General features: G+C 44.5%; 1 protein-coding gene across 2 annotated transcripts in view; it reads left to right on the top strand.

Annotated features, from left to right (window-relative positions):
• Positions 1-14,482, top strand: part of TJAP1 (tight junction associated protein 1) — a 40,228-nt gene that overhangs the window by 10,242 nt on the left and 15,504 nt on the right. For both annotated transcript variants that reach the window (XM_054628657.2, XM_077175695.1), the window contains exon 3: positions 12,630-12,724. The gene's annotated coding sequence lies outside the window, so the exon portion shown is untranslated. The remainder of the gene's footprint in view (positions 1-12,629; positions 12,725-14,482) is intronic.

Raw genomic sequence — 14,482 nt, 5'->3', positions numbered from 1 at the left:
GATGTCTTGGATATTTGTACATTAAGTTTTTCTTCTCTTGATCACTGAAATGACCCGGTGTCAGTGCTGTAGTGGAAGAATGTTGTACAGTGAAGGTCAAATCTGTGTGTGTGGGCAGTGGAGACAAGCATTTACAGAAGGATTTTGGGGTAATGAAGAAGTGCCTCCATCCCAGAAAAGCTACTTGACTTAAGGTAGAATGGTTTTCTAGGGGTAGAGAAAAACCTGGATCCTTCCAAGCATCCCTTTTGCCCAAAGTCAACTTCTTATTCAGCCCCGTCCCCTCAGCTCAAGAGGTCTCAGTGTTATATTTGTCCCTTGTCTTAGAGGAAGAGTCAGAGAAATTCCCTTCTCAGGCTAGTGCACAGAGCTGTTCCTGCCCTGGACTGTGGCTACTTTCCAGCCCGGGTGACAGCACTTCTCCCTGTGGCTTGCGTGCCCAATTGAGAACTCTCCTGCCTTGCTCTGTTTCTCTTGTCCCATTGGCTCAAGAAATTGCCTGCAGAACTTCACCCTCACACAAATGAATTCGGGGCTGAAGCTGTCCTTGAGGTCCTGACAGTGGCTGTGCAGGCAGTGTGGGGAGGGAGCATGGCGGGTGTCAGCAGGGTGGGTGTGTGGGCTTGCTACTTGTTTTCCTTCTCTGCCTGATGAGGAATGCAATGTGTTTGCCTTCCTTGGCCTGTGGTTGCAGCCGCATTCCTGCAGTGGGAGTCAGCACGGCGGCGGGCGGCGTGCTGTTCATGCCCCGTGGCTACATGCTTTCAGCTCCACATCAAAGGTGTATTTTGTGTGTAGCTTGTGCCATTCCTGGCCACACCTGGTGGCCTGCAGGCATGCAGGAGGTGGAGTCTGGCTGTGTTTGCAGATGGCATTCAGGGTTCAGACTTTTTGCTTGTGGAAAGGCTGGAGCTGAATCCATGCTAAACAACCCCAGGAATGCACCGGGAGAGCTGAGCGGCACAGTCACTCCAGGGGCATGTCCTAGCAGCAATGTTTCCTTTATAGCTGCAGCAAAATAACTCATGCCTGCTTCTCCAAAGGAACTGACTGTTTGCTTGGGTGTGTTGTAGGGTTTAATTTACACCGATAAGGCCAATTAAGGTTGGTTGGTCCCCCCTGCAGCCAGTGTGCTCTTGGCAATCAGTAGATGATTGAGTGGTTCGTGCTATGCAGCTCGCTGCTCAGTGCACGAGATGTCTGCCTGGAGATGGAATGGCTCTGGGATTTAACCCAGGCAGGAGTGCTTCCCCCAGTCAGTGGGTAAATGTTCTGTTTCTGTTCCAACTTCTTCTGGAAAATCTTTCTTTTTCTAGCTGGTACCCCAAGAGCTGAGGACAGGAAGTTTGCTGAAGGATGGCAGATCAGGATGTAGCTGTTATTTTGGGATCCTTGACATGATATCTGTTTTGACAAATGGTCACTAGTTTGCTATGCACCTATCATGCAAGCCGTCCTTGTCCTCTATGCAAGTCTTTCATTTGCCTGGCACAGAGGCTTGTGGAAGTACTAGCAGATCATCTTCTGTGTTCTGGGTAAGCCCTGGGCTGTTCATTACCCCATTTGCTTGGATCCTCTGCAGTTTCCCTTTTGGCAATTTCTAGTAGCCTGAAATTCTGTGACCTGCCAGTCATTTCCTTATTAAAGTTAGTCTTCTGCAGAAGACCTCCCTACTGCCATCCTTAGGTAGTAGCAGGAATGAAAGAATTTGCTCTCAGAAGTTCTCTGGCTGTATAGCTTAGTTTTTGCTTTTTAGCTGTCGCCACACTCACCCCATGAATCACTACAGACCTCACTGCAAAGAGGTCCATGCCACCCTCTCTCCAGAAGGCTGTGTCATTTTTCAAAGCAGAATCTCAGTGATAGGTGTTTAAGGGAATGTTACTTGTTCCAAGGCTCATAGCATTGTGAAACAGTTGGAAATTATTCACATTGGGATCTCTTCTCTTTTGGTTTCATGTAAACTGTGCTTTTCATTTCAAACTAGTTGCCATTGACTCCATATGTGACTATTAGGGCTTGGATGCTGAGAGAGTGTGTTGTCTGTATCTTCATTTTCCTTCCTCTGTTCTGTAGTGGCAGGCTGGACGGTATGCCCTGCAGCAACAGGAGGTGGTAGCAAAATATAAGTCTAAAATCAGGTTACTGATAGAACATGTAAGTGTGTATAATCATTGCCATACTGCCTGTTTCAGCTTTGTCATGCAATACAGGCTATGGCTTCAAAGATGGATCTCTTGTTTACATACTGCTTCTGCTGACACTTTCCAGTTGCCAGGAAAGGAGTGAGGGAGCAAAAATGAAATAGATGTGATGTTGGCCAAGGAGGAAGTACAGATGATTATTTGCCTTTTTCCATCCTGTCAGTGAGTTTTAATATGTTGTGAGAGAAAGTCACTAAGTCCTCGTTTTGGCTTCCCTGCTCTGGACTGCAAGGCTGTAGGAATCCAGGCCTCCTGTATCCCGGCAGTGTGTTGCTCTGGCTAGAGCTGTAACCCTCCCAAGTAGCTAGATCTCCCCCTGGTGGAACAGAGAGCAGAAGGCACTGCTACGGCTGGACGGTAAAACTGGGAATTGGTCTGATCCTGGGCACCTTGAGCCGGCAGCAGATGTGGTGTCCAGTTGAGACATTCCTTAGTCCAGAGTCACAGACTCAGCAGAGCTGAGCTCGTGCAGCTGCACGAAGCTGAGGCGTGAGTGAACAGCTCACTACTGAGCAAACACCTGGCCTGTGCAACATCTGCCTGGCTATGTGCTGGCATTCCTCTGTGGCCTTTGCCCTTACCTTAGCAGTGAGCTACTGGCTCTTTGGGTTCTTGTCTGACGCTTGACAAAAAAAGGTACCTGGAATGTGGTGGCTTGCTTTCTTTAAGATATCTGGGGTTTATTAGTCCTCAGTTAGAGCCCCTTTGAGGATAGGTGATTTCACTTGTAGCTCAACTGTTTCTCATTCCCTGCTTGCTCTCTGAAGAGCTGCATAGGGTTTATTTATGGGGGATCTACAGGAGGGAGCCCTGGGTAGGGGAGGAGATTGTGTGTTTAGCATTACTAAAAAGGAGTGGTTTTCCTTAACCTTAGAATAGTATATGGACTTATGCTATCCCAAAGGACAACAGTGGTAAAGGCATTTCAGTTTTACAAGAGCAATGCCAGGCAGGGGATGTGAAGTAGACTGGAGAAGCTGACCTTGTGGTAAAACTGAAGTGATGGACCTTTGCTGCAATTGCCCCCTGAGACAATTAATGCTCATAATTAGCTTCAGCTGAAGAACAGCACTGGTGCTAGCAATGATGACAGATGTGGAGGGAGGCAGTTAATGGGAACTCTCTCTGACTCATCTGCCACAAAGAGAAGTTGCGTCTGAGGAAAGAGCTGAAGCAACCCAACTTGGTCACAAGTGGGGAATCTGTGGTTATCCCCCTCCAAGGGAGGAAGGTGAACTAGGAGGTACACTACAGTATGTACAGAAGGACAAGCAGTGCAGGCCATGACTACTGGTGACCGGCAGCTTCCCTGTGCAGGGCAGGGGGTGGAGGTGTGAGTCCCCTCTGCTGTGGCTGGGGTCCTGCTGTTAAAAGGAGTGACTGAAGCCCAGGGGAGCAGGGAGAGAGGAGCTGCAGTCAGTTGCGTGCTTTACACAGGTCATCAGTGAAAGATAGATGGGTGGATCTGTTTGTTTTTCCTAAGCTGGATTAAGCCATGTTGTATTTCTGTGACTGAACTCAGAATGAAATCTCTCAGTAATTCAGTGGTGCTGAAGACTAAGAGAACCATTAAAAAAACCCAACCAAAACAAAAAAACCCAAACGAAACAAATGAGGCAAACTGAGGCAGATTAACTACAGGACCACACCACAAAAAAGAGGGAAGAAGCTCCAGGGTTACATGCTGCTTCAGGAGCCATGCTGCTGTATTGTTGACAGAGTTGAGAAAAGTTTTGTTCCTGTTCCTGCCCCTGGCTCAGGCTCTGAATCTGCTAGGCCAAAAGCATGGATTTGAAAGCCATCTCCTTGTTCTGCCTTTGTTGCCTGTTGAGATGACTACTGCCAGTGTGTACAAGAGTGGATGCTCTAACACTCAGCATTGTGCCTGGATACAGAGGCTGAGTGGAAATCAATGAGGAATACTTGTTTTAGCCTCCAAAGTACGCAGTGCCTGTGACATGGGTTAAGTGGGAGATCTCTGTGCCTGGTAGGAATCCTGCTTTGCCAAGGAGTCAGTAGCAATACCACTTGTAACCTCTGGGAAGAGAAAGGGCCAGGATATAATCAGCTTTGGGAAAGGGCTGTGATAACCCCTTTTCTCTTTTATCCCTTTGACTGGATAGTTTTACTCCTCAGACATCACTTTGCATCTCTCAGTGCTGCTCTGCTTTTCCCTGCCAGCTTACAGCAAGTTACTGCTCGTTGTAGGTGATGCAAGATTCAGGCAGCTTGGTTGAAGAGCATCCCACTGCTGTACTCAGACAACACTGGTGTCACTGGTTCTACTTCATTATGCTGACTGCTGTATGTATTCAGTGCCACAGAGATCATAAAATATTTCTGTGCTGGGTCTTCTCTGATGAATAGCACAGAGGATGTCTCGAGTTCCCATGGCAATGCTTCTGAATGTGCTTCTGTCATCAAAGAAAGGGGGACTTCCAGATAATGAAGATTTGAGGATTTTGTCTGAGAAAGGGATGGTGGTGAAGCTGCATATAATTTGTTTGCCTGCCTTTGGATGTGCCTCTGACTGATACATAATCTGGAAAAAGAGGAAGCTGACATTTGGCTAATGGCAGAGATGGCCTGTGTCATGCAAGCTACAGCTGGACCCCTGGACATGCTTAACTGTTCAGCTACAGATGCAGCTGCACAATCACCCAACAGTTAAGCCTGTACCATTCTCTGCCTCTCATATCTGACCATCTGCTAGGGAAAAGCTAATTAAACCAAAACGATTCTTGCTGGGATTAAACCCCAGCAGCAGAAAAAATTGAGTATAGTACAAATATTGTTCTACTACTGGATCAGGGCTGCTGCTTTATTTGTTCTTATAAAGAATTGCAGCTATTCAACTCATTTGCTGTCAGGTAGGTGTTTAGCTCATGCACACTTTCCTCTCTATTTTCTATCCCAGATCATTCTTGTTTTAAATGCAAGAAATAAGATTGTCTTGCTGATTTTTTTTTTTTTTTGCAGATCTTTCTTATGACAGCTGAATCTGTTTTTCTTTAACTTTGCAACTTAATGAAAAACCAGTGCAGCAGACTGGTTTTTTGTCCTAGTGCCTCAATTCCTCTACTTACTTGTGGAAACGAAATTGTTCCTACCTTCTTTGCATGTGTTTATGGTGACAGTGAATCCTAGACTTGGTGTGGGTCCACATAACTGTATAGTTACATCAGCGTGAAGCTGAGACTTAAGACCGGTTTATTGCAAAAATATATCTGAAACCCTTTGAGAATTGAAGTTTAAATCTTATAAAACCAAAAATGTGTAGGTTAGCAGCCAAACTTTTGTATACCTACAATCTTTGATGCCATGTGGTCTGGGTTTCAAAACAGCTCTTTAAAAAAAGAAAAAAAAGAAAAAAAACTTACAATTCAGGTTGATTTCAGGGCTGCTCTGTGTACTCAAGTGACAGTTCACCACTTTATTCGAAGTTGTGGCACAATTTAGTTTCTGAAGGCCAATGAGGGATTTAGTTCCCTTCAAGGGTTTCTGAGAGGTTCTTGATGATGTCTTTCTGTGCTAAACTTGGAAAATTTGCACTGAAGAGGAAGTTAGTTGTACACATAGTAGTTCAGAGGCAGCAGTGGAAGGTGGCCCTGAGGAGAGAGAAATGATTGTGTTGCTGGTATGGATGTGAAGAAGACTGGAAAGCTCGAAGAGACACAATTGAAAAAGCAGGTAGAGATGAAAGAGTGCCAAGAGAGTGAAGATAAATTTAATTTTGGTATCCAGGGGGAAGAGTTCGAATAGTTTTTAATGAGGAATGGAAAGAACACTACTAATTTTAGAATTGTTGAAATTTAATTTTGACAGATATGTTTCCTGGGGAAACGCTGTGGGAACTGAGGAGATGAGAGATGATGTTAGAGTGTGAGTTTGTAGCATGTTAGGTCTGTGACCTGGGACTTGGTTTGTGTCTGTGCTTGCCCCACAGTTAACAGGAGAACATGTTGGTAGAAGAGGGTCAGTAGTGAGACTGTGCCTGGGGCAGTTAGGTAACGTGCTCTAACTCCACACTCCAGTTGACTCAGATAAACTGCTGGTGAGCCATACCCTTAGGAATGGGCAAGTGGGGACCATTGGCTTCCCAGAACTGCCCCAGGGATGCTGGACATCAGCAAGCAAAAGCTGTGTGGGAGTATGGAAAACAGTGTACAGTGTGAGCATTTGTGATCACCTTTTCCATCTTGCTTGAGGAAAGTAGAGAAAATACTAAGCTGCACTGGTCTGAGCATTGTTATTATGTTTATTTGGCATAGGATTAATAAAACTTTCAAGACATTTATATGTCAATACCTTTAGTGTCTTAATATACTTTGTATAGTGTAGTTAGCTTATTTTGATTGTGAGAGAGGCCACACTGTTGTGGGTTTGGGGTTTTTTGGAAGAAAAAACCCCAAACCAAACATAAAACCAACAAAACCTTTGGGAGTAGAAAAGTGCAAAAAAGGGTTAACATCAATATCAGTAAGGATTTTGCCATTGCAGGGAAGTTGGACTGATTTAACTTAATCAGATTAGAGACAGCTGTGATTATATTAGTGCAGCATTCCTGTATAGGCATCCTTAATTTAGTTTGTGTCTTGTATCTATCTATTTAACTTAAGTTGTTTCAATGTAAAGTGCTCTTAAACTGAATTAAGAACATTTGCCCAGGAGCGTTATACTGCTTTATATTATTTTCAAAGTCAATTTAATTTAGTACAGTGTATATGTAGACAAGACCTTGGGGAAAAAGCTGATCCTTTTTATTACTTGCTGAACAGTCTGTCATGTTTGGCTGCAGCCATGTGATCATGGAATGAAAGAGCCTGTTGTGGTGCGTGTTGGTGGAGGATGGGTGAACTGATCATTGTAGCCTTTGTACAACTCGGTCATTCTTAGCTGTAGTGTTCAATTAAAGTAGGTTGATCCTCCTTGTAAGTGAGGCCTTTTTCTATTTAGAGCAGATGTGAGACCCCTATAATGTTAAGTTTTGTCCTCTGCCTACCAATAAAAGTACCTGCAATGTGGTTAGTGTCCTGTCTGTTCAGTCAGCAAAAGCAACATCTTAAAACCTGGCACAAATGTTTAATGTTTGAAAAAACTCAGATGGCTGAGCAGGTTTGAGCCGAATTTTGCTACTGTTCTTCATCCATAGCTTGAAATAAATGTCACCCAATTTTGATGCTGTTTCTTTCCTGGTCTGTCTCCCAACAGTATGTGCCACCTGCTATTTGTGGTGACTTACACACATACAGAACTTATGGCCAAGGAATAAGTAAATACTGCAGATGTCAGTTCTCTTTCTGGTTGAAAAGGATAAATCTAGTCAATACATCTTGTGTTCTGCTTGCTGGTAAAGGCTCTGTGGGAACAAAACTGGCATGTGAATTACTCTGCAAGTGTGGTTGTAGTGATAGCATTTCAGAATAAAGCTGACTGCTGTAAACAGCCATTTTATTTCTTGAATTTGTTTTTGTCAGCACCTGCAAGCATTAGGGCTGGACTTAGCGCCTCCTCAGCATTGCAGATGCTCTGTAGGCTAGGTCACTGTAGCAACTTGTCCATCTGTCCTCTGTAAATAATGCAAATAATGTGCTCTGCTCCATTGTCCCACTGTGTAGATAGTGCGTAGTGTGTCAGCCATCTGTGCATCACTGAGAGCCTCGGACAGAGGGCACGTTTTGGAGAGTGGATTGTGGCAAGTGTAGCATTGAATGCTCCAGCAATGGAGCATTCTCTGGCATTACTGTATCTGTGCTAGAGTGGCAGCTCAGTGACATTCAGTTCCTGGCACTGAAGAGGTGGAGATTGCCGTTTGCCCAGAGCTTCTGAACTAAAGTTTGAAACAAGAGGACTGCTGATATTGCTGGGGGTTGTGTGGGACTCAGGGAATACTTACAGGGGCTGAGAATCTGCCTTTCATTAGTTGAAAACGTTAAGCTGCTTCTACCTTGTCCTAATTAAATGCCTTATGATTTTATGCTCTGGGAAGGCAATGTATGAATTTTCCCCCTCTTCTTCCCCTCCTACACAGCACAGGATATGACAGAGGTCTGGGAAAGGAATTCCTGCATTATGATTTTTGACAGAAATCCCCCTCTTCCACTTCTCTTCAAATGTTTGCTTGTGGTAGCTATTCCCTTGCTTGTGTTAGAGAAAGTTTAAGGCCATGACTCCCAAATTTCCCTCTTGTGAAGTATCAGCTTTATCCAGATACATGTTGTTAGAGTATCAAGATTTACTTTTTCTAGCTGGGTCCAGACACTCCCAGAAACTTTTGAGAGTTCGCCTAATCTCCATGAGTTTTTATCTAATGTTCTGGTATTTCTTTAAATTTCTGAGCAATGTACTCCAGAAGTCTTCTCATGGGAAATCTTAAAAGAACAGGAAAGAAAGAGTGAGGAAGGACATGAAGCCCAGGGTGCTAAGATGAAGAGACTCTGAAAGTTTGTAGCCTAAAGTACCTTGTGAGAGTTGGAAGGATCACTGAACAAACTAAACACGCTTGTGGTGTGTCAGCAGTTCTGAATGAGAAGCTGTCATTAGCCCTTGGTGTAGCTGTCTGTGCTAAAGGTAGCTTGGTAAATTACCTTTTGCTGAGCTGGTTCTTGTGCAATTTCAGGTGTAGCCATTAATGGTGGTTCTATGTTTTATATGTATTAAAAAGCTGGTGCTCATTTCCTGGTCAAAATCTCCCCTGGGTATTTTTATTCTCCATTAACATTCCTTCTGGGGATTGAATTCTGGTCCTTTGCTTCCTGTCCTGTTCCTGTTCAGATGTTAATCAGCTGTTGCATTCTATTCCAGTTACATGTTAGTGATGCTAGCATTTCTTGGTCAATGTTGACCAGTCCTCGCTTCTATAAAAGAATTAGGGAAGCTGAGCTACTCTTAACACAGCAGAGAGTAGATAATAAAATGCACATTTAAGGGTGTGGAGTGCAACTGAATTATGGGGACTGAGATCTTTGTATTGTGGAAGGAGAGAGCAGGACTGTAAGAAAAGTGTGATTCTGATAATTTTTAAGAGAATTCTGCATGGTGCAGTGGATGTGACTGATACATGATATGTCCTGTGGTATTTCCATTCAACAGGAACTATGTATGACTGGAGTCCAGGGATTTCATTTTCTTTGGAAATGTGTTAGGTGTTAAGTAGGGCTTGTTACATGGACTGTTGTCCAACATCTAGCCTGATCCCTTTTTCTTGATAGCTCTTGGAATTGTTCCCATGCAGAGAACAGAGGTTTCTGCCTAACAGTCAAGGTCAATTGGTATGGAAAAGCAGGAATGAGCAATAATCCTCCTGAAATTCTATTTTAATCCAAGAGTCACTATAATGCTATTACTCAGCTCTGAATCCTGAGCATTAACATACAGGCAGAACTGAGATGCGAGTCTGCACTTGGAGCTGTCATCCTTTTATTTTAAAATGAGCTTCAACATAGCCAGCAGTAGAATGGATCTGAACATTCTTTTGAGATGCCTTCTCTGAATGAAAAGATCTTTCTCATTAAATGTTAAAGGGCCCTTTAATAACCTTGCAGTCCTTTTCTATTGTGCTTGGCACCAGCAGTCTACAGGTGCTGTTTTTAATTTCACACAGCTTGTTTTCCTGTCCTGGACAGACATCCCTTGGTGCAGCTATGGCATTGTCCATCTCCCTGGTTAGTTGTCTTGGCCAGGCTTTCTGCAGCAGCTTCTCAGGTAGTCTGGCTTGAGACATCTGAAATCTAAGGTTTCCTCTGTCCATAAGCACAGGAAGGCAACTAGACAAAACTCTCTTGTGTTTGCTTTTCATGAAGCTAGTCAGGAAATACTGATACCTCCTAAAGCAGGATGTGCCAATATCCTGTATTGGATAGGCATGCAGAATATAGGTGGGCCCACAGAGAGCAATAGTCCAGGTTAACTGTGGTGATCAGATATGTGTCACAGGACATTTGGTTTTGTTACTTGTGGGTATTGTACCTGCAAGTTTTTGGAGTGTGCTGACTCTGATAGCCACAAAAAAATCTTTCTGTGGTGTTGCATTAGAAACAAATGTGACTGTGATTGTGTTATGGAATGTATTTTTTCATTATTGCAAGTTTATCTTTCTCAATAAAAAGCAGTGCTAAAGAAATGCTGCTGTTAAGAGGAAAAGCTGGAAAGGTGATACAGCACCTGAAATAAAAAACTGCATCTGCATCATAATCACTGTATTTCCCTTGAGGAAGGGACACTCAGCACTGGTCAGAAGGCTGTTTTATAAGGTCAGAAAAGGCAACACAAGAAAAGGTGATGATGAAGAAAAGCCTAAAAGTCCTCTGCCTCTTTGAAGGGAGTGTTCAGCTGCTGCAACTACAAGCAGGCAGAAGTTGTGTGCATCTTAGAACCAAAGTGTTGGCTACCTCAGGCCTCAAGGGGCTTTCCAAATATGAGGAAGACACTAGGTGCCTATAAATGTTGCCTTTTTTTATTTCTCTTGTTCTTGCCCTTTTTGTCCAAAGCATTCTTGTTTGAACCTTCCTTTCTCTGCCAGGGACCTCTGTCTCTGTCTTGTTACTGAAGATAAAGCAATGCTCATGGGTGGTGGTGTGGTTTTGTATGCATGCCAAGTGGCTGTTTATTCTGTACAGGGCCCACAGAACTGTCTTAAGCAATTCTGTGCGAGATGACATCTGTTTGTGGTGTGTGGTAAAGGTTTTGCCTTTCTCAGATCACACAGAGAGCAGAGCTACCCTGTAAGTGGATTTTACACTTAGGGATGCTCTCTGGTAAAGTCAGCTAGAGTCAGGTTTGTGTGCTGCCTGTGCAGCTGCACTCTGTCACTGTGTTGTGGTTAATCCCAGCTGGCAACCAAGTACCATGCAGGCACTTGGTCACTGTCCCCTCTGCCCCCAGGGGGATGGGGGGGAGAACTGGAAAAAAGTAAAACTTGTGGGTTGGGATTAGAGCTGTTTAATAATTCAAATAAAGTAAAATATAATAACAATTATAATGGCGAGAGGTTGTAATGGAGAGAGGGAGAGAGGAATAAAACCCAAGAAAAACAAGGGATACACAATGCAATTGGTCACCACCTGCTGACCAATGCCCAGCCTCTTCCTAAGCAGCAGTTGGCCCTTCCCAGCAGCTCCCCTCAGTTTATGTACTGAGCATGATGCCATTAAGTATGGAATATTCCTTTGCTTGGTTTGAGTCAGCTGTCCTGACTGTGCTCCCTCTGAGCTTGGTCAGCTGTCCTGACTATGCTTCCTCCCAGCTTCTCATGCACCTTGTCACTGGCACAAGAAACTGAAAATTCCTTGAGTTAGAGTAAGCACTGCATAGTAACAGCTAAACCATCAGTGTGTTACCAACATCATTCTCATCCCAAATCCCAACCACAGCTCTGTACCTGCTACCAGGAAGACAATTAACTCTGTGCCAGCTGTAACCAGGACATGGTGTCCCTGTGAAGAAAGAGTTTGTGTGTGTTTTGTCAGTGTGAGCCTTGTGGCCTTTGTAAGCCAATCCAGTGTAGTTGTTATTGTCAGTGATCTTAGAAATCCTACTGGAACAACAGTGGGTAATAGCTAGAAGACAATAGAATTGGACCTACTGCAGGTAATAGACTGGTAGAAAGAGGACTGTAAATGTTAAGGAGCATTACTGATGAGAGGTGGAAAGGATAAAAAGAACCACGAGTTTAAGTTTCCTCTTGTATTACAGTGCTAATTAAAATAGCTGAAGAGCTGCCTCCTGCTGTAGCTCCAGGCTAAAATTGAGCTTCTGCAGGGTAGTCTTAATGTGGACTTGACAGCAAGCTCCTTCAGAGAGACACTTGTGAATAGTGTGATGAGCAGAATTAGTGCCTTCTTCTATTTCTGGATATTACCTATATCCATTTCTGCCTTGGAGCACAAGGTCCATCTGTTCTGCAGAGAGTATCTGCTCCTCTCTGAACAGAGGTGTGGTGAATTGAACCACCTCGGGATTCTCACTGTGCTAGCAAGAGATGCTCAGGTATTGTAGATGAGGAGGCCTTTGCTGTGCTGTTCACTGCAGGGTTGTCTGCAAAACAAAATTAGGTTGGTGTGGAAGAGTGGATGGAGCAGAATGACAGTGACTGGATTCTTGATGGTGGACAGGAATGCAGGTGGGGAAGCAGGGACCCCTGGAGAAAAAACAGCTGCCTTTCCAATGTCAGTTACTGGTCTGCACAGGCATCCTGCTCGGTGGAGAGATGGCTAAAAGAGCTGTGCTTTCTGGGATACAGTGAAGGCATGGAGCTTTTACAGTGAAGCCATTTTACCTGGCATTAGATAGTAGTCTGATGGTGCAGCAGTTTGCTGTTGACTTCTGCCCTGTCACCTGGCTGTGGGTTGCTCTGAGCATGCCTGGTTGTTTCCATGTTTTGTGCTGATAGGTGACTGACACCAAGTTTCCTTTCTCATGTTTCAGGAGCTGTTGGCCAGATGCTGCGGAATACTGACAGGAGAAAGCTGATTCGGAGACAAACGACCAGAAATGTTTGGACACGTCGTCACTTTGGATCTGTAAGTCCTTGTTTGAGGGAAAGTTGTCTGGCAGCCCTGTGAGTTTTTAACTATCTATGGAAATTCTCAGATCATGAGGGTAGATTTCAAATCCTGGGTTTTTTTCCAGATAAGTGGGAATGAGATGGCAGGTAGCATAGTTACTGCCTCTAGGGTAGGAAGCAGGAGAGTTCTGTTTGAGCCTGAGGAACAGTGTGCTGAGAGACAGGGAGGCCCCTGGCAAGTTCGTTCTGAGCACAGCTGCAATGGAAACATACATGGACCCATGGGTGCAGCTGTTCCTGGAAACCTCTGTCTGTCTGCCATGTGGCTGGTGGTTATGCAATGATGCTGAACCACCTTCTGCTGGGAGTTGATGGAAAGCAGATTCAAACTATGCTGATCTGATCCCTCCTGGAGGTGCACGTTCTCCCTCCTTATCCCATCATACTTTGCAGTTTGCCCCACAGAGCAGTTGCAGTGTTGTGAAGCTGTTTTTCCGTGTGCTAGTTGAGACCCGACTCCAGCATTGTAGCAAGGAAAGTAGCCAGACAGCTTGTTGGGGCAGGGCCAGCACTGGGGCACCTCTTCAGTTTGTTTTGGCAGAACCTGATTTTGCATGGTCCTGGTTGCCTGCTTGTTCCTTTCACCTTCAGTCTGACTCTCCCTGCATGTGTATATCTGCTCCACCCTGCCTCCTGTCCCACCTCCCAGGGCTTCATGCCACTGACATGGAAAAAGTAACATAGCAGCAGTAGTGTTTCAGGGAAAGGAAGGCTTTACTGAAGCCTTTACTCATGCCAGTGGCAGAGTGATGGCTACAAAGCTACTCCCTTACAGCTGACTAACCCAGATTAACCCAATTCTGTTCTTGTAGTGATGGGTACCTGTTGTGTTTGATTTCCACTGGCAACTAAGCATCACACAGCTGTTGACTCACTTCTTACCCCTCTGTGGGATGGGGAGAGATTTTGGAAAGAAGTAAAATTTTGTTGGTTGAGATACTGACAGTTAAATGGGACAGAAAAGGAGGGGATCATAATAAAATAAGTAGAATAGACAAAACAAGGGATGCACAGTGCAATTGCTCACCACCTGCTGACCAATGCCCAGCCAATTCCTGAGCAGTGGCCTGTGGGCCACCTTTCCCCCTGGTTTGTATCCTGACCATGATACCATATGCTGTGGGACATCCCTTTGGACAGTGGGGGTCAGCTGTCCTGGCCATGTCACCTCTCAGCTTCTTGTGCCCCTCAGCCTACTCACTGATAGGGCGAGAAGCTGAAGAATCTTTGCCTTAATGTAAACACTGCTTAGCAACATTTAAAACATCAGTGTGTTATCAACATTATTCTCATCTGAAATCCAAAGCACAACACTTACTAGCTACTAGGAAGAAAATTAACTCTATCCCAGGCAAAACCAGTTAAATACCCCAGGCTTTGACCAGAGAGGAATGTTGTTTCTGAACCTGTTTTGTGTCCATGGTTGGCTGGATATTTTACAGAAGCCTGTTAACAGCAAGGTAGAGGATGATATGCTGCTTGATGGCAATCAGAGGGTAGCTTGCCTTCCTCTCCCTTGTGGAGGTGTGGGTTATCACAGCTCTAGGCACAAATGTTTTGGCTTAAACAAAAGCCTGATAATTGCCAGCTCATTTGTGGGTGAAAAACACTGACTTAAAAGGATGAGTGAGATAATTATTAGCATCACCAAACTTCTGTTCCGAAGGCTTCACAGTTAGCATCCCTCTGCAGTGCCAGGGAAGATTAGCTGGGA

The sequence above is a fragment of the Agelaius phoeniceus genome, chromosome 3 (genome assembly GCF_051311805.1).
Source record: "Agelaius phoeniceus isolate bAgePho1 chromosome 3, bAgePho1.hap1, whole genome shotgun sequence".
In the NCBI taxonomy this organism is placed as follows: domain Eukaryota; kingdom Metazoa; phylum Chordata; class Aves; order Passeriformes; family Icteridae; genus Agelaius; species Agelaius phoeniceus.
Note: the sequence above shows the minus strand (reverse complement) of the source record. Positions and strands in the feature narration are given on the sequence as shown.